The 20,115-nt window shown below is 40.3% G+C and overlaps 2 protein-coding genes across 2 annotated transcripts in view; one reads left to right on the top strand and one right to left on the bottom strand.

The window, feature by feature from the left end:
- Nucleotides 1-14,874, bottom strand: part of mgat3b (beta-1,4-mannosyl-glycoprotein 4-beta-N-acetylglucosaminyltransferase b) — a 57,404-nt gene extending 42,530 nt beyond the window's left edge. The window contains exon 1 of the mRNA XM_087809894.1: nt 14,727-14,874. The gene's annotated coding sequence lies outside the window, so the exon portion shown is untranslated. The remainder of the gene's footprint in view (nt 1-14,726) is intronic.
- The window catches only part of sun2 (Sad1 and UNC84 domain containing 2), a 332,438-nt gene that overhangs the window by 133,815 nt on the left and 178,508 nt on the right, over nt 1-20,115 (top strand). The window lies entirely within an intron of this gene.

Below are 20,115 nucleotides of genomic sequence, written 5' to 3' on the forward strand. Positions count from 1 at the left end.
ATCCCAGTGTAGAAACATAGAAGTGTTTCCTTTCTGTGTAGCGTGTTAGCTTCTTATCTTTCACTACAAACAAGCTTAGAATATAAACTTGTTTGTTTAAATGTTTTCCAAACAACAACTCTTGTCGTGGCTTCGATGCAAGAGGGACGTTACAGAAGCATTGTGGAGGTATTTGGATATTTTTAAGTGTCTTTTTGGACGAAGAAAACTGGTCAAATGGACTTACATTTCTTCCTATAACTCCAAAAACATTTGGACGATGTATCCGACCTGCACGCCTCCCTAGAGCCGTGTGGATGGATAGTGAATTTAAGTAATTTGTCATTTTCTGAGAGAGTTCCTGGAATTCCCAGGATTAGCTCGGAGCGGTTCTCCGGCACTCGAGGCAGCCCAGTGTGTTTGTGATCCGCTGCTCCGTAAACACTGGCTACTCTCCCAGATGAGACTGTGCAGATTAATCCTGATGAAAATGTTCCGCTCTCATCCACTTCTCACCCATCCATCAATCTCCCTCTCATCCTTTGATCGAGTCTCAACGATAATTCCGTGGGCTGCGTTAAGCCAAGGAGTCACCAGAAAAAACGTTGTCGAGGATGAATCACGAGTCCTCCTCCGAGCTGCCGTCATATCCAACCTTGGCCTTTACGAGCGAATCTGATTTCCTTTATTTGCTCTCCGACTATATAAACTCAAAAAAAAAATAGTTATCGCCTTAAGGACAGAAGCCTTGAAAAAAATCTTTATAATTAAAACCATACACTATGTCTCTCCACCCACGATGCCGGAGAGAAGTTGGATCCTGCATCCAACGACGCACTCTCAAAACCTGACTTGGAAAAACATGCATTCACCTCTGGTCACGTGTAACTCGATACCGACCCGTATTGACGTGAACTCCATTTTTAGCCTCACTGCTTCCTCTCCAGTTTTGTGTATCCTAAGGCTGATCTGGGCTTAATTTCCTGAATATATACCGACCTCTACATGTCATCCAGGGTCCCTAAGTCCTCTGGCTTTTCCTAAGCCCTCAATTACAGCAGAAGTGTACGAAGGCGCGAGAGCTACGACGATACTTGCCTTTTTCACATCAGAAGCCTTTTCGGAGCAACTGTGCTCCAGCTGGATTCACCAGATAGCTTGATCGCTCGAGTAACACAGCGGAGCACCATATTTGATTCAGTCAACGAACAAGTAACCTTTCAGTGGCTTTCTTCTCGGCACTGACGTGTGTAATTCAAATAATTGGACTGTTCACCTTCAAGATAAATGTCTCGTCTGCCACGATGGTAAGTGTCTCATCTGACTTGCAGTGCTACTGGTTTATCATCACAATTCTGTTCTTATCGTTCGTTTCTTCTCGAATGCAATGAATAATCCACATTATAATGAAATGAAGTCATTTGCGATTGTTAAGATAAAGAGATAAAGCCAACGTTGAAGCATTCATGGAAAAGGAATTCCCTGCAAAAACGTCTTCAGGAACGTACTCAAAGGTGTGTTTATATTGATCAGTCAGTAATAAATGACACAAACTTTAGAGTAAACAAAAGTGCAAACACTGCGTCTGCCTTTCTTCCAACTTTTTGTTCTTGTTGCTCCCTCATCAAGTGCATCTCCTGTAATATAAAATGATAGAAAGTAATTTATATCATTTGAATTGTGTGATCGTACAAAATAATCAACTATCAATCAGCCCAGAAAATGAAATATTTACTTTAGAAAATGTGCTTAAGCCCCGCCCACTTGTTTTTTCTGGAGCTAAAATCTTATTTACCATAACCAAACCCACTCTGCCGTGATTTGTCAATATTTGAGGTGTGTCACTGCGCATCATCAATCACTGTTTCGAAAGGACTCGTTGTATAAACAAAGCGGGACGTTGATTACAGCTGGCTGGAGCAGTGAAGCCATGTCATAATGGACTCTCGTAACCTCTTGTTCGCTCAGATTTCAGACGTGTGAGAACTTTATAAAGTAATACGTTCAAAACAAGGTCATGATGAGGGACTTACTGCATCTTGGAGAGAAAGACTTCAACATTTGAAACATGCGAGTCAGGAGAGGTTTGTTTTCACATAACCAGATGTGAGCCTGAAAGATCTACTCAACTCTAGATCGACCAAGTTTCCAGCGACATTAGAACGCTCGTGTGTTTTAGTGAAAGCAGGACATCAGTTGCGAATCCAAAGAAACCAGACACACCGCTTTGAGAATGCAATGCAGATGCTTTGCGTTGAAACTTAATCCCGATGATGATGATGTCTGACCCAGAGTCGCAGCTCGTCTTTTTTGTTTTAATCTTGACACTGTACCGGGTTTCAGAGAATAACAAAAGGAATTTCAATCTTTCTCAACTTAATTTCCGTGCTTCCTGCTGACGCAACATACGCACAGCTGCTGATTTTGGCTTTAAATCAACCATGACAACAAAGTCCTGCTGTGACTGTTGATCTCAAGTAGCATTAGTTATTAGTTTAGTCTTGGTTTTAAGAGACACCGGCAGCAGACCAGCAGAGAAAAGCCAGATTGAAAGGTGACGGGGTGGGTGGGGGGGGCAACACATGGCCAAGGACATACTTCTATTTCTGTGTTCAACTCGACAGACTGTCAGACAAAGCGAGTGGACGAGGGGGAAGGGAGGAAGATACGTCCATATTTAGAAAAGACGAGTGCTAAGGCTCACAGCTCAGGAGGGAAAAAAAAAAAGAAAAAAGTTTTTGGTTCTGTCAGCTGTGACCTGCGAGTCTTTGAGGGGGGCCCCGGGCCTGCCTGGCTTGACCCATGAAATCCCAAACTCATTCTTCATCATCACAACCGCTGCCCCTTTAAGACCCCGGCTCCTGGATGAGTCTGTGTGTGAAAGGGTTGCTAAGTGGGGCTGATATTGCAGCGTCACAGCGGCTCTCGAACCTGAACCACTCGCACAAGGGGGGAACAAAAACACCACGAGAAAAGACGGGGTTTTGGGGGAATCTAAGCAAGTCAATCGCGAAATAGCTGCATTTGATCTTAGGCTCGCCCATCGGCACTGGTCATCATCGGGAGAAGACATATTTGCCATCAGCTGAAATGGAACGAACATACCCAGGTACGGAAAAAAAATAGCATCAGATTCGAGGAGAGGCAGCGACTGATGGTCCGACGGGCAAAGCAGCGACAGGTATTATCCACAAGTGGTGGCAAGAGTGGGATGGTCATTGTGGTGTACGGGGTGTGATCTGTACGGGTATTCGTTGTATCTGCAAGTAACTTGATCACTCATTTCTAGTCTAGCTTAGTAACTATTTATAAATGCCACTGAGTAGGAATGTTTTTCTGTTTTGCTACTTAACTCAGCTGTAAATATGTTTTTCCTCTAAAAACATAAACGTTGCACAACCTTCTGACAACTTCACCATTCAAGGGTGTTTATAGCTACCGTTTATTACTGGTGAGGCTTTAGCTCGGAGTAAAAAGCAACAAAGTCCATCTTCTTTTCTTTTTTTTTTTCAAGTTTCTAAACGCCCACGTGGTTTTTATTACCGGTTAGTTCTTACTGTGTAAGAGCCTGATCCAAAACATCTTTGTGGGGAGTAAGAATCCACCACTACTACGCATCCTACACATGGTGAAAAAAGTCCATGTTAATAATTGACTAAATGTCCTTGAAGCTGCCTTAGGTGAATGTTCACAATAATATAGTAGTTGAAGTGAAATCTGAAGTCTTGACCAAATGACCATTTATGGACCTTGAATTTTCCAATGCCAATGAGGCCGACTGGAATCTTCCCTTTACCCAAAATGAAGCTTAGTCTGAGGTATTTTAAGAAATAGCCTCATCTTAAACCTGGGAAAAGTGCGGCTTGAGGGCCACATGCGGCCGTTTGGCTGTTTCAGTACGGCCCTTATGATCGTTGAGTTACTATGAAACCAATCGGAAAGAAAGTATAAAAAAATGTAAATTTGTGAATGATAATTAGATTTAAACAGATAGTTGTTATTATGCTTATTATACATTTTGTGTCGTCTCATCTAAGCTAGGCTACGACAATTGCCCTGTGTACAACTATTCTACTGCCACAGTTCTATTCTTCTTCTATTTTTTTCAGCTTTGTTTTTCCTTCGCTACAACACACACCGCCAAAACATATTATTGTCAATTTAATGTGTGCAAAACAAGGACAGCACTCGGCGTGCTTCTATGTCAGTGCTGTCAAAACCACTGCATAGCAATTTAAAAAATAATACATTTCTATGATTTAAAAAAAATGATTGGAGCGAAGGTCAAGTGATACATAACATTAATTTGGTGCCACCATCACCAAGTGTGACATCCTGTTCTGACGTACTTAAGCTATTCATCTCAGAGAAGAAGGCAAGGAGGATTGGAGCGGTGAAAAAATAATCACAGCTCATCTAGCAGACGTGCCGAAAAAAACCCAACCCAAATCACATCTTAGAATGTTTCTGCGTAGACCTCATTTCCTCTTGTTTTTACCGCTGACCCGGATCTCTCCTGTCGAGTCAAAGCAATCTCTGTGTGGAGTGTCTCTGCTGCAGGATTGAATCCCTGCAGCCCAGGGATGTACAAATAGCACACCAATCAAAGGCCCTGAAGGTATCACTGCTGGAAAAGGTGCTGCCAGAGACATTAAGGTATTCGTGTATTCTCCTGCCCAGACCAGGATATTATAGGAGCAGAAGGTCCATTTCCCTGGAGGGTTGTTAAGGGTCTGTTAACGCCGCGGTTGTGTTATGACTCAAATCAACACCATCAGTCTTGTGTACCTTAAAGGGCAATTTAAGTGAAACTCCAACTGTACTGACTCACATGTTTCAAATGTTGAATCTTCCTCTCCAAGATGCAGTAAGTCCCTCATCATGACCATGTTTTGATCTTATTACTTTATAAAGTTCTCCCCCGGCTGAAATCTGGGCGAACAAGAGGTTACAAGAGTGGATTTCATTATGACGTAATAATGACTTCACTCCTCCTCCAGCCAGCTGTAATCACGCCACCCTTTGTTTATACAACAAGTCCTTGAGAAGTGGAGATTCATTGGATTTATGATGCGCGATTACAATCCTTGATAATTGACCTAATCATAGCAAAGTGGGCGGGGCTTAAGATCATTTTCAAATGCAAGTATTTCAATGAAAAGAGAGTTTTGTACCAACAGACACATGCTGATGAGAACAATAGAGGTTTATTATCTATTTAATACACATTCAAAGTAACACGTTAGTTGAACTTTGAAGCATAAAAAAACTACATTTTACCTCAATTAACACCAAAACAACAACAGTGCACCAGCTACTTCATAGAAGCCTATTTTAACACTTTTAACAGAGCTAACACAACCGCTAAACTACGACCGGGTATCGATCAAAATAATTAATACTGGTAACTATACAGATACTTTTAGAACGATATTGGTTCCTATATAATCCTTTTTTTTTTATACCAATTCCATAAGATCATTTACAATAGAAAGATGGAAAACAATTATTTCAGTTACATTTTTTTTTAGCTTCTTAGCATCCAATCCAAGCTGTTTTGTTGAAAAAAAGGAAATAACAAATATCTTGCTAACGTATATATTTGAATTAAATGAAAGTTTTGTACACTGCCTTTGTCTCTTGTTAGAAACATCAACATATTATCAAGATTAGACCCCACAGAGGGCATCGACACCAGGCAACTGATAGACGAAGCATGTTTCAATACTAGGTCGGTGTCGCCAAACAACTGAAGTTCCAGACCCAGACCTTAGTGTGACAACATCTCAAACACCGTTATGGCCTCAATAAAGGATTTACTTACACTTCAACGATATTTACTCTATACTATCACGACAGACACAACACATTGATATAGTATAAGCTAGCATCATCTCGCTACATTGACTCAAAAGTAATTGTGTCATCTTGTACTTTCTTTTTATAGAAACTTTGTTCTTATTTTTTAGTTTTATGAATTATCGTCTGTATTGCTGTGTGCCAATTGGAAAACAAATTTCCTGAGGGATCAATAAAGTTCTATCTATCTGTCTTTGATTATTTCCAGTGTGAGAATCAAACAAAGGACTCACACAAAAAGTGGACACACCCTGTTTTCGTATCATCAGTCAGGAGTAGCTGCCCCCCCTGGCAGTGCCCGGTGGGCCGTCGCCCATTTTGGAATCGATGCTATCACAAAATATCAAACAGCGGCATTTGAAACACAAAAGCGGCGCTTCCAATAGATAACTGGCCAAATCACTGACATCTGATAGAGTCCAACAAAGAAAGCAGCCCATTGGTTCATTTTCTAACAAATGGAGGGAATAATCCCAACGAACAACAATTCCAGATTATACAGGAAGGAGTCCAGGGTTCGCTGCTGCTTCAACAACCACGCTGTCTATTGCTTTATGCTCGCTGTGACATCGTCATCGGACCAAGGCTACCGTCATCTTTGGCTACAGCTTTTCCATGATTATTATCTCAAGTATGGAAACCAGAAAACAATATAAATCAGGCAAATCTGAAATAGCTTCATTAGCATCAACTACCTCTTCATTTCCATTTGTTGAAGCTCATTTGCGACAGCGACGTAAGGTACTATTTTGGTCAGACAAAAATATTGTTTTCACCAGTAGTTTTTCCTCAGTAGACAGGTATGAACGGTACATTATTAATACGCTACAGATACAAACACACACTCCTGTATTCTGTTCATCCCTCTCCCAGAGCCGGCTAGAGATCCAGTGGAGATGATAAATAAAGGGAAAAAACTAGGCTGAAAAAGAGGATAAGAAGATCTTAGAAATTGTGCATTTCATGTTGCACTTCATCCCTTTCACCTCCAGGTTCAGAGTCTCATGGCGGGGGTTTGAAGACTCTGTGCCTGATCTGCTCAAAGCCACCCTGTCACTAACCTGACAAGCTGCAGTTATAAAAATATCATCTCGGCACTCAGAACATGAAAGGTGGCAGCACCTCGGCCCACTGCTTCGACTCCGAGAGCTCACATGTTGCTGCTGCACTGTGTGAAGAAGATATTTCTGGAGCACGAGTACAGTCAAGTCCCTTTAGCAAGGAAAGTGATGCGTGGTTTGTCTAATAGCGGAGCGTGTTCCCTTTCACGGTTGGTCACTAACAATGATGTTGCCGGCGCCAGATCCCGCCGCAGTGTTGCCGAGTCAAAGAGACGAGTTGCGCTTCTTTCTAGACGTTAATCGGCGTTATAACCATTTAGATCCATTACTTTGACAAGCATCGGCAAAGACGTCGCATTAGCACTGAACTCGCCAATTTTATCGCCGAAGACTCTGGTTTCACCGACACCTTTGCCTCCAGTATGACGTATAACATCCTCTGACATATGCAATAGCGTCAGAAATACTGTTTTCTCGTCAATGCTACTTCCTCACCAACTTTTATGACATAGATAGATAGAACTTTATTGATTTATTGATTGTTTACATTGCAATCGCCTCAGCAACACTATAGCCTAGACCAGACCTGGGCGAAGTATTTACGCGGCCCTCGAAATGTCAAAGTATAATCATGTATAAATGGTTCTAATAAATTAACAAATGTATTTTGTATTTATTATTAATTTACATTTACACATAACACTCATTTACCTTTTACCTCCTTTCTTGTGTGTAATTTTTCGAGTATATTTTAATTCCTCAAAACATTTATTTGTGAATTGAAGAAATGTTTAAAAAAAAAATCATCTATACAAGAATAAAATTGCAGCTTATTTATCTTAATAAATGTCACGGCCGAATGACGAATGTCCTTTTTGTATTTTCTCGTCAATCTTTTTGCTTGACGGCCCCTAACAACATTCACAGAATTTAATGTGGCCCTTGAAGAATTATAATTGCCCACCCCTGGACTAGACAGTTGCAATGATGTTTAAAGAAGTTTTAAAGACCAAGATAAAAAAAAGGAAAGTTTCTAAATAAAGTCTTGCTTTATTGCGGGATTACAGAATGTGCCATGTGCATATAAAACGGAAGGCTATTAGTTCACAGACGATTCGACCACTTAGAGGATCAGTTCTGTATCCTGGCTGCTGATTGGCTCATGGATATCAGGCTTTCACTTTGCTTGTGATAGTTTGTCAAAAGAAATGGTCAAATATTCAAAATACACTAGTGGTGTGTATTGGCAAGAATCGGGTGAAAGGATACAATATAGTGATACTGTAGTAACAAGGATATATGTGTAGTATTGTCCAGTACTCGACTCTGGTGTTGTGATAGTGTAGTGACAAGTATATATGTGTATTATTGTCCAGTACTCGACTCTGGTGTTGTGATAGTTTAGTAACAAGTATATATGTGTAGTATTGTCCAGTACTCGACTCTGGTGTTGTGATAGTGTAGTGACAAGTATATATGTGTATTATTGTCCAGTACTTGACTCTGGTGTTATGATAGTGTAGTAACAAGTATACTGTATATGTGTATTATTGTCCAGTACTTGACTCTGGTGTTGTGATAGTGTAGTAACAAGTATATATGTGTAGTATTGTCCAGTACTCGACTCTGGTGTTGTGATAGTGTAGTAACTAGTATACTGTATATGTGTATTATTGTCCAGTACTTGACTCTGGTGTTGTGATAGTGTAGTAACAAGTATATATGTGTAGTATTGTCCAGTACTTGACTCTGGTTTTGTAGTATTTATAGACCACATGACTCTTGACGAAGCTGAACTGCTTTCATTCATTTTAAAAACCAAAATATATCCAAACATCAACTTTAAAGCCTGCTGAAGTCGACTGTATCCTCTTGTCCTCAGGCATCTCCGGGAACATAATTACTGCTGCCCTATAGTGGCCGAAGGTTTAATCGCAACACAAAGGCGCCATGAATATTTGCATGATATTGTAAATAAAAAGATGGAATTATTATATTTTAAACTCACTTTAATCTAATAGAAACCATAAGAGAAATATGATAAAACGAAAAGCGAAAAAAATATCAGTGCTGTCGAATTTCGATGGTGAAAGAAATATTCCATAAACTTTCAGCTTGATTTTCACTTATGTCAACAAAATAGGGAATGCTGTATATCAGCGGTTCATTTCATCTGAGAGGTTTTTAAAAATAAAAATGTTGACGACGAGGACAGGTGGAGAAGAGTGAAGGACCATGAAGCATGTTGGAGACACCAGAAAAAATAAAATCTGTAGCGAACCGCAGTCATTTATCATCAACATAAAAAAAAACTAAGTGGTGCAGTTACATTTTAAGGAGCAAGTTATTTCGCTCCCGACTTCAGATTTGTTGCTGACTACACACAACGACACACTGTCTGCAGCTCAAGAGAGGGGGAAATAACAGCTGTGAGTGTTCACTAAACAAGATTATTTGCAAAAGAAAACCTTCAGGTTGATCAAACCAAACGCCTCATTGCAGGCAGTTAAGATGCTAAACCCGCATGCAAATGTTCCTCCATGAGCAGAACACCTGCTGAAGCACTTAAAACCTCCTCGGTGTGGTTTCTGCTCATCCCAGACATTTGCCATCATAACACTTTCTCAAAGAAGCTCGGTCAAAGACTGCTCACGCTCCGCCACAGGGTCGCAGGTCTCTGAATTCACAGGAACATCAACGATCCCGGTTCTAAGAAGAGCGGTTCAAAGATCCTGTCGAAAGCCACGAGTCGGGGCAACGACCTGAGGACAGATCGAGTCTCTCACGAATGAATATGTTCAATCAATCCGACGATAACGACTTCATCACAAACGTGTGATTCAGCTCTTCTGTGCAGTTTTTAAGCACTTCCTGTCCGGGATGAATGGGCAGCAAGACCTTCTGGGTTTGGAGCGACTGCGATGACCTTGTGAGGCAAACAAGTAATGGGATCTTGTAAGCGTTTGAGTCAGTGATTCTTCTGACTCGATTGAGTCACACAAAATTCCACTGATTCAATTCTACACCCGAGTAATTTAAATGGTTTCCAAACCGTTCTCTGCATCGCTCTGATGGACACCAGCGTCAAAACATTTACCGTATATTTCAGACTATAGTATTATATGACCCTATTTACACTACTGTAGTATTACAGTAAAACTCTCTAGTTAATAGCCTCTAGGAGTAATACTAGGAAGCCTCACAGTGAAATATTAGCGAGCCTCGGAGAATAATACTATGGAGTCGAGAAGAGTAATACTACCGAGCCTTGCAGAATAATACTTCGGAGCCACATAGAGTAATACTACAGAACCCCACAGAGTAAAACTACATAGCCTTGTGGAGTAATACTACAAGGCCTCACTGTGTAATACTATGTAGCCACACAGAGTAATACTACGGAGCCTCGTGGAGTAATACTATCTAGCAATGCGGAGTAATACTACAGAGCCATGCAGAATAATGCTACGCAGCCACAGGGAGTAATACTACCGAACCATGCAGAGTAATACTAAGGAGCTGCACAAAGTAATACTACAATGCCTGTGAAGTAATACTATGGAGCCTCGCAGAGTAATAGTACAGAGCTAAGCAGAGTAATACTCCAATGCCTTGTGGAGTAATACTATGGAGCCTCACGGAGTAATAGTACAGAGCTAAGTGAACTTATAACTACAGAGCCACACAAAGTAAAACTACGGGGCCACGCAGAATAATACTACGGAACCTCACGGAGTAATACTATGGAGTCCAGCGAAGTATTACTACCGAGCCACACGAAGTAATACTACCGAGCCTTGCAGAATAATACCACGGAGCCTCACAGAGTAATTCTACAGAGCCCCACGGAGTAATACTACAGACTCTCTTGGAGTAATACTACAAGGCCTTACTGTGTAATACTATATAGCCATACAGAGCAATACTACTGCCTCATGGAGTTATAAATACAGAACCTTGAGGAGTAATACTACGACCCTTGTGCAGTAATACTATAAAGCCAAGCAATGAAATACAATGGATCCTCAGGGTGACACTTTTTACTGAAAAAAAAACGATTTACCAAAATATTTTGACACATTTTTGAGCGCCGTGTACCACATTATATTGGTTCAAAAATTAAACAAAACCAGAACCAACATGGATACATAAAGTGCCCCAATGTGCCTCAATGTGTCAATCTTTGAGAAAATGAATGGATTTCAAATGCACCTTATAGTCCGGAAAAAAAACGGTATAACAAATAAAATACTTTAGACGAGTCATCAACGTGTTCGATAATAAACATGTGTTCAATAGATGTTTTAATAAAACAACTGATAAATAAAGAGACTATACAGCACAGCCCTTGAATCAAACCAAACGCCAACATCTAAATAGAGATGCTGAACAGCTCCAGAGAGACCACAGATCCGCTCTCGGATCAGCTGTGCCAATATGACTGTCTGGCGTTCGCCAGAAAAAGCCTTTTCCTGTTTGTCACTCGCGAGTTCACTTCCAGTCACTGAAAAGAAGAAGTGGCAGAATGGAACGGTGGGGCAGAAAGAGAGAAGTGTGAGCGACGCCTCAGGACCACGAAAACCAAACCCAGCTCGCCGAGGTCAGGCTCTTGAGGCGCAGAAAGTGAAAGTGCCTCGGTAGTTATTGTGTTGCCATGGAGATGATCAAGCGTAGAGATGGTGCTCACCACCAGTGACACACGGTTGAATAATTTGCTTGTAATTCCAGATGGAATATTGTCTTGAATTAAAGTATTCAATCAGTTCCTGGTCGCCAAAAATCAAGGCCGAGGATACAAGTGGTCCAAATCAGAATCAGTAGATTCTGATCCACAGACTTCAGAGCCCGAGCTGGGGTGTAAGGCTGGATCAGATCACTGATGGAAGGTCTGACCATGAATAGATCTGAAAGTAAGAACCTGAATTTTAAAGTTGATCCTGAAAGAAACTGGCAGCCAGTGAAGAATTTTAAGGATCGGAGAAAATGTGAGTTCTTCTACTAGAGCGGCTCAGAATTCTCTTCTTTCAATTCAATTCAATTTCAATTCAAGAATGTCTTCTTGGGGGGGGGGCTTGGGGCAGACCCAGGACATGTTGAAGAAACAATATCTCGTTCCAGACCTGGGGACACCAAGGAGTTGTTGGAACCATTTGAAAAATACCCTTAAATCGTGGTCGTCAAACTGGAAACTAAAATCTGAAAACACACGTTGAAGTGTGTGAATCCTAACCCGTCAATCAACTCCTACTCGAACGACTTCCTCGTGATGAGCCATGATTAGAATGTCACGCGAACAATCGCGCAGGTCGCGTAGATTGTCGGAACGGGAAACCGTGGACCGTATGGCGTTAAAAAGAACAGGTTCCGCGACCCGACAATTACCGTTTGGAAATAGAACATAAAAAACAGACTTGAAAGCCTCATTTATCGTCTCCCGTGGCGATGAATTCTTTAACCTTTTTTCTTCTTCTTTTTTTTTTCCAAACTAAATCTATCCACGCTCACCACTTCTTTCCCACTGGCAAACAACCCTGTCCCCCAAGATCATCGTCAGGTCCAGTGAAAAGGTCAGACCCCCCCCCCGCCCTCCAGTAGATGTTAACACTTACTGTAGAAGCCCCTGGTTAGCACCTCAGCGCGGTCCGACAGGTATCGGATCTATTCCTGAATAATGCTGCATCTTATTTGCAAGCGGCGAAGAAGCCTTACATTTTAAGACCAACTTCATTCATTCAATATTATTTGACGCTTTTAAGGATCATTTAATGATCATTAAATGACGACGACATCCTGGCTACGACCGGGACAAGACGGAAACCGGGGAAAAACTGCGGGTCAGAAGCGATTTGACGTGTTGTGTTTTTGGTGCAGTTCTGACTAATTGTCGCGTCGTTTTTTTTTTTTTAAAACCTCCCACCGGGGGGCAGGACGGATGGCGTGGCAGGGTGGGGGGTGGCGTTGAATCGCCCCTCAACGTCGGTGTCGGCTGTTTTCGCCTTCACACCTCGGCGAGAGTGGATACAAATGCCTCGCTCAGTGGGTGAAAACAAAAGTGGCAGTCGCATCACGGTGTCTCTCAGCGAGGCATCTGGAGTGCTGATCAATAAAGAGCTGATCAATAGGCTAATATGGAGGAATGGGGGGGACGGGGGGTGGATGGGGGGGTACCTCAGAAACGGGCAACCCAGGAGGGATCAGTTTGAAACTTGAATTGGACGAGGACGAGGCAAACAAACAATCCTTCCATTATTATGTGCAGGCCATCTGCTCACTGCCTAATTTGGGGATCTGAACCAGCAGCCACACACACACACTGACACACACACACACTGACACACACACACACTGACACACACATTTAACCCTGAAGTGGTGAACACAACATTTCATGTAAGTAAATTCCGATCAGGAGCCGAGGACACGACTCAAATAAGCAACAACCGGACGAACACATGCGCTACTATTTGTTACTGCAGTGTTTTATGTTGAGTAGAAAAGTATCAAAACTCTTTTGAGCACTATACTGTCTAAATATTACTGTTTATTTTATTTATCTATATTTTTGCACGACCTCTTTATGATAGTTGCAGTTTCAAAATATTGTTTTTAATTATAAATATTAAACGTGTGGTTCTGTTAATTGTTTTATTAGAGGTTGTTTTTTTTCTTGTAAGTAAAATATTTCTCTTAAATCTTTGTGGTATATAAAATAGTACAGAGTATCCAAATCAAATTGAATATTTTAGTATCGTGACAACCAAAGTAAAGAACTTTCCCTTTAATGACTAACATAAATTCAAACAATATTACATTGTTTTCAAAAAGTCTTAAATAAAAAAACGTTGTTGTTCCAATAATGTGGCATTATGGGTAATATAATAATTTAAAAATAACAGTCAACATGATTTAAAGTGATTAAAGAAAAATATAGTTGGATCTAGAAAACAGTTTATTTTTAAAACTCAATAAATAATTAACATTTTGAAAATATTATTTTTATTAAACTAAAACGCAAACAAAAGACGTTTTATTACAATTTGTCATCAATTTTAATGCATTTATATTTAAGTTTTCAGAGTTAAAGAGTATAATTTTTTTTTTTTCATGTTAAAATGTATTTGTGTCATTTTATGAAGCTGGTGTCACATTTTCATTGAAAATCATCTACACTAAGAGATTTATAATCAGTTTAAAGTGTAACAAAGTAAGGAATGTGTGTAAAGAAGAATATAATCCACAACATTTCGAAGCTAACAAAAATACTGTTCAGGTTATATTTCCTTAATTGAACTTCATAGGTAAATACTAGTAGAAACGTACGTTAAATAGTTCAGTTAAATCATTTTATAAAATAAAATAAACTGAAATAGCTTGTGCAACTGCATAAGTCATGTCAATTAAAAAAAACAGTGTCTTTGTGAAAGCTAGAACACGTCAGTGTCATGTGGCGGCTAAAAAAATGTTAAATAATTTAATTAAAAATGACATTATGCAATGAAATGAACAGCATTTCAAATAAATGTTTTGATCAATTAATATACATTTTTTTTAAGATATTTTTATTAATGAGAAAATTGTCTCATCCAGTTGCGAATTCATAACAAGTCATGTTCATGTATAAGACTTTTTCTTTTTTAGATTGTTTACTCGTAATATACTGAACCATAATATGACCCGGAAAAGTAAGGGAGTGTAGGGGGGCTGTAGGGGGCCGGGGGGGGGTCATATTCAACACTGCCCTGGGCCACGGGCCGACTAAACCCACTCCTGTCCTCTCAGGTCTCCCCACAAATCTTGAGTTTAAAAAAAACAAAACCATCTTCTCACCCATCTGTGCGCGAGTCTCTCAGAGCGTCATGGTGGATGAGAGCCCAGCTGCTCGGGGTCCAGTCCGCCGGTACCGCTGCCGTCAAGCCATCGCATCTGGGATGCGAGCCGGGTTTTCAAAAAAATATATATTATTATAGTAAAAAAAAAAAGCTCCGACTGGATCGTGTGGTGGTCCCGGGCAGGAACGGGTCGATGCCCCCCTTTCAGAACCCCCTCCTCCACTCCATGGAATGAAGACGTCTCACTCGGGCGGAGGGATACGGAGGATGATGATGATGATGAAGGGATGATGATGAGAGTCAGGGGGGGGCGGAGGAGGATGGGATCCACGGTCTACTTCGCCGTTTTTCTGTCGTGTTTACGAGCCGCTCTCTCGCCGATGAATCCCAGCCTCTCTGTCCGGGATGCGACCCCCGCGCTGCGGCTCCTGCTCCTCCTCCTCCTCCTCCTCCTCCTCCTCCTGTAGTCCGCCTCCGACGCCCCGGATCACCGCGTCCTCGTCGATCCCTTTCACCCCCTAAAAGCCGCGCGTCATCCCACGGTGTGGGTGCAGGTTGGTGCGCGAGAGATGAGGAGATATACGCGTGGAGGGCCGGAGCAAGTGAAGGAAAAATGAAGGGGATGGAAGGAGGAGCCCCGGAGAAGACTCCTCCCTGTTGTGGTGCTTCAGCGGCGGGAGAGGAGAGAGGGAGAGAGAGGGGGAGTCATGGGGGAGAGAGGAGGGGAGGTCAAGACCACTCACTGCTGCTGTTGAATCAAGAGATCTATGAATTCAAACACCAGAGATGCTCAGGAATTTTGAAAAAGGAAGTTTATTAGGGGCCCCTGGACTTAAAGACCCCCCTAAAAATCCCTGTCATGATTTATTATTTTGTGCTCATCCCAGCTGGTGTCAGGATATTTAACTCTGTACTTTAAATATCCTGATGCTAATCCGTAGTGTGTTTTTTCTTCTCGTATGTTTTATTTTATTTTTATTTTATTTTATTTTATTCTATTTTATTTTGTTAATAGTGTTAAATTTCTAATTTTGTAAATAATTTGTATATTTTTAAGATCGTTTTTATTTTATTTTGTATTATCTCTTCTATTATTCTTTTTTCCCTGCACTTTATTTTTTTTTTCTCAACTATGCTGTTGTAAAAGTGTGTTTCCCCTCTGGGGATGAATAAAGACTTTCTATTCTATTCTATTCTATTTTTATTCTTTTGTGTCCTTCCTTCCATGATCCTTTAAATCAGGGGTGGGCAATTAAAAATACTTCAAGGGCCACATTCAATTCTGGGAGTGTTGTTAGGGGCCGTCAAGCAATAAGAAAGAGGAAAAAAACGATTTAATAAACGCGAACATCAGCAAAATTACTGACAAAAATGAGAGACGATGACGTCACCGGACTGGAGTGTAAGAAAAAATAAAGAAGGGAAGTCAGAAAAAAAACAGAAAGAGTACATGGAGGTTTTACATCACATTCAAAAACAATCAAGAGCGCAACTAAGAAGTATGGACGATCTGACACCACGGACTAGAACCTAGAGCAGGGGTGGGCAATTATAATTCTTCAAGGGCCACATTAAATTCTGTGAATGTTGTTAGGGGCCGTCAAGCAAAAGGAAAGACCAACAAAAATCCCAACCATTTATTAAGCTAAATAAGCTGCCATTTTATTCTTGTATAGATTTCAAAACATTTCTTCAATTAATTGAAAAAAAAAGTTTGAGAAATTAATATATACTCGAAAAATTACGCACAAAAAGGAGGAAAGTGTTATGTGAAAATGTAAATGAATAATAAATACAAAATAAATGTGTTAATGCATTAAAAACCATCTATACATGCCGCACTTTGCCCAGATCTGCTTTAATTTTTCACCACAAACCGCCATGAATGCAGGGGTGGGGAATTAAAAATACTTCAAGGGCCACATTCAATTCTGGGAATGTTGTTAGGGGCCGACATGCAAAAAGAAAGACGAAAAAAACGATTTAATAAAATCAGCAAAACTACTGACAAAAATGAGAGACGAGGACGTCACCGAACTGGAGTGTAAGAAAAAATAAAGAAGAGAAGTAAAACAAAAAATACAGAAAGAGGACATGGAGGTTAACATCACATTCAAAAACAATCGAGAGCGCAACTAAGAAGTATGGATGATCTGACACCACGGACTAGAACCTAGAACAGGGGTGGGCCATTAAAATTGTTCAAGGGCCACATTACATTCTGTGAATGTTGTTAGGGGCCGTCAAGCAAAAAGAAAGACGAAAAAAATCCCTTAAAAAAAAAAAAAAAGACATGCGTCATTAGGACATGACATTTATTAAGATAAATAAGCTGCAATTTTATTCTTGTATAGAGTTTTTTTCAAAACATTTCTTCAATTAACTTAAAAAATGTTTTGAGGGATAAATATATACACAAAAAATTACACACAAAAGGGAGGGAAGTGTAATTTTGAATGAATAATGAATACAAAATACATTTGTTTATTTTTGCTTCACGGCCCGCGTTTATTCAATCGTTACCTAATTTAATCGACTCCAGTCTCCCACTACACACACTTCGCTCCAGACCTGGTTAGTGTAAATTATTCAACAATAGCATGTTAAAACGGCAATAGAAAGTCCTTTTTATTTTGTGGTTTTTAATGCATACTCGCCATTTTCTTTCCTAGCGCTACATATATTGACCTTTCCCTGCCTGTCCGTGAAGAAGAAAGACTTCAAGGGAAGCTAATTTTAAACTCTAACGTTCCTGACTCACATTTTTCAAATGTTGAAGTCTTTCTCTCCAAGATGCAGTAGGTTCTTCATCATGACCATGATTTGAAGTTATTACTTTATAAAGTTCTCCCCCGTCTGAAATCTGGGCGAACGAGAGGCTACGAGAGCAGAGTCCATTAAGATAATAATAATGGCTTCACTCCTTCTCCAGCCAGCTGTAAACACACTCAGCTTTGTTTATACAACGAGGTCCTTGGAGGTGGAGACTTCCGGGATCGATGACGCAAGGTGACAAACTTCTTTTTGACCAATCACAGCAGAGTGGGCGTGGTTATGGTCAACAATATTTCATAGGAAAAACAAAGTGTTTTCAGTGGGCGGAGCTTAAGATCATTTTCTAATGTCAATATTTCAATGAAGAGAGTTCAAGAGAGTTTTGTACAAAGAGACACTGATGATACAATAGAGTCCAACATCTATTTAAGACACACTTAAATTAGAACATTAGTTGCTCTTTAAATAACCCTTTCAAATTTTCGGGTAAAAATTATTATTTTTGCTCAAATAGTTTGCTCAAAAACGTTATATTTTGAACATTTTACAGACCATAATTACTTACAAGTAATGTATTATTACTAAACTGAAATAATTGTATAGTTATTATTATGTAAACATAAAAACACACAAAAAAATACGTTTTTAAAGTTCAATTAAATAAACAAAAAAACAGACGCATTTCAACAAATACGCAGAAAATGAATCAATAATTAAAAGGCATTCATTTCAGATTTAGTTAAACTAAACTACCAGTAAGTGTAGATGACAGAGCAGGAATGATGTCACACTAGCATGACGGAAAAAAACAAAGGGACACGATCAGTTCAACTCTTCAATCTTCTCCGAAGTCTCTCGGATCAAAGGCACGAACCGGATCACAGCGACTCCTGCGGTATCGTAAGAGTCTGGGACGCCATCCAGCTGGTGCGAGGGCGCAGAGGGACCGTCATTTAACGCTCTCGGCTCCAAAACGTTGCTTTTAATTAAGACAAAATGATTATTTATGGCCTGAAAAGTCTCGTCGCTCTGTGCGGCCCCCGTTTTCGTTACGCCGTGAGAAAAGCCGAGGAGACTCGAGTGCGTTGATTGTCAAACCACTCGACTGTCGCACTTTTGATTGCCTCTCGTTTCTACTCTGCTGCTCAACGGAGAAATCTCTTGGTTACCGAACATCACGAGTTCAACCACCTTAAGACAGGAACATGCTACTCTCTTCTGAGCAGCCTCTTCTCAGCCACTAGAGTTGAATTAAAGCAATACTTCACCCAAACTTCACTTATTTTCTACTCGCCCTCATGTCGACTAAGGGTTGGGATTATTTTCAGAGTAATCTGTTCCTCTTTAGAGTTCATTTATTCATTCATTCATTGTCTACCGCTTCATCCCGGGGTCGCGGGGAGACTGGAGTCTATCCCAGTATGATAGGGCGAGAGGCAGGGGACACCCTGGACAGGACTCCAGTCTGTCTCAGGACACACAAAGACAGACAACCATTCACACACACACTCATAACTACGGATAATTTCCCAAAGTTTTCAATCAACCTCTGTATGTTTTTGGACTGTGGGAGGAAACCGGAGTGCCTGGAGTAAACCCACACAACAATATAGACAAAAATGTTTGTTCATTTTAATGTAGCGACTGGAGCTAAATTGTCTTCGTCTTTATCTTCGTCCAAAAAGACACTTAAAAACATCCAAATACCTCCATCGTCTGTATCGTCCATCTTGTATCGAAGCCTAAACAAGAGGAATTGTTCCTGAAAAACTTAAATAAGTCTGTATTTAAAGGCTGTTTGTGGCAAAAGTTTAAAGAATAACAAGCGGCACAGACAGGAAGTACTCCGGGTAATATTGCGCACACATTTTTGCCCATTACTCTAAAAAAAAGAAAAAAGAAAAAGGAACTACTCTGAAAAGATTCCCAACCTTTAGTCGACATGAGGGTGAGTAGAAAATGAGTGAAGGTTGAACGTTGGGTGAACTAAAGCTGTGTCTCAAGTTGAATACTTGTGTAATTAAACTTGGTAATTTTAGTGCGTAAGTGCGTATCAATTCTTAGTATGTGAAATGTAGTTCTCCATACACACTCAATTGTCATTAAAACACCCACAAAACTAAGTATGGTTCGATGGACACTTGTTACACAAAACAGCTCCATCTTAGTGACGTTGAAGTTGTTAACGGAAGTTACGTCATATATCTGTATATACAGTATAAATAAATAAAAAAAAATATATATACATATTATTACAGGTGCATTTTCAGCAGCAGTAGGAGGATGATACTTCTTCGCTGCTGATACCAGCTTAAATATCTCGCGAATATTTAGTTTCTCATATTTCCTTGATCCAAACCAAACGTGCTGCCAGCAGGTGTCGCTAGTGTTCCTACAGCTTTTTGAAATCATCGTTAAATAGTAGTAGAAGAAGAAGCTGTCGCGTCATTTCCTGTAAGTGTGTAGCAGCAGAGTTTGATTTAAGACATACTATCTGGGGAGAATGTGCGTTCTAGTTAGTAAGTACACTATCCTGATGCATACTAACCTCCAGTGCACTAAGAAAAGTATGCGATTTGAGACACAGCTAAACTATTTAAGCAGATCATTGA

This window comes from Callionymus lyra, chromosome 1 (assembly GCF_982586985.1).
Source record: "Callionymus lyra chromosome 1, fCalLyr1.hap1.1, whole genome shotgun sequence".
NCBI lineage: Eukaryota > Metazoa > Chordata > Actinopteri > Syngnathiformes > Callionymidae > Callionymus > Callionymus lyra.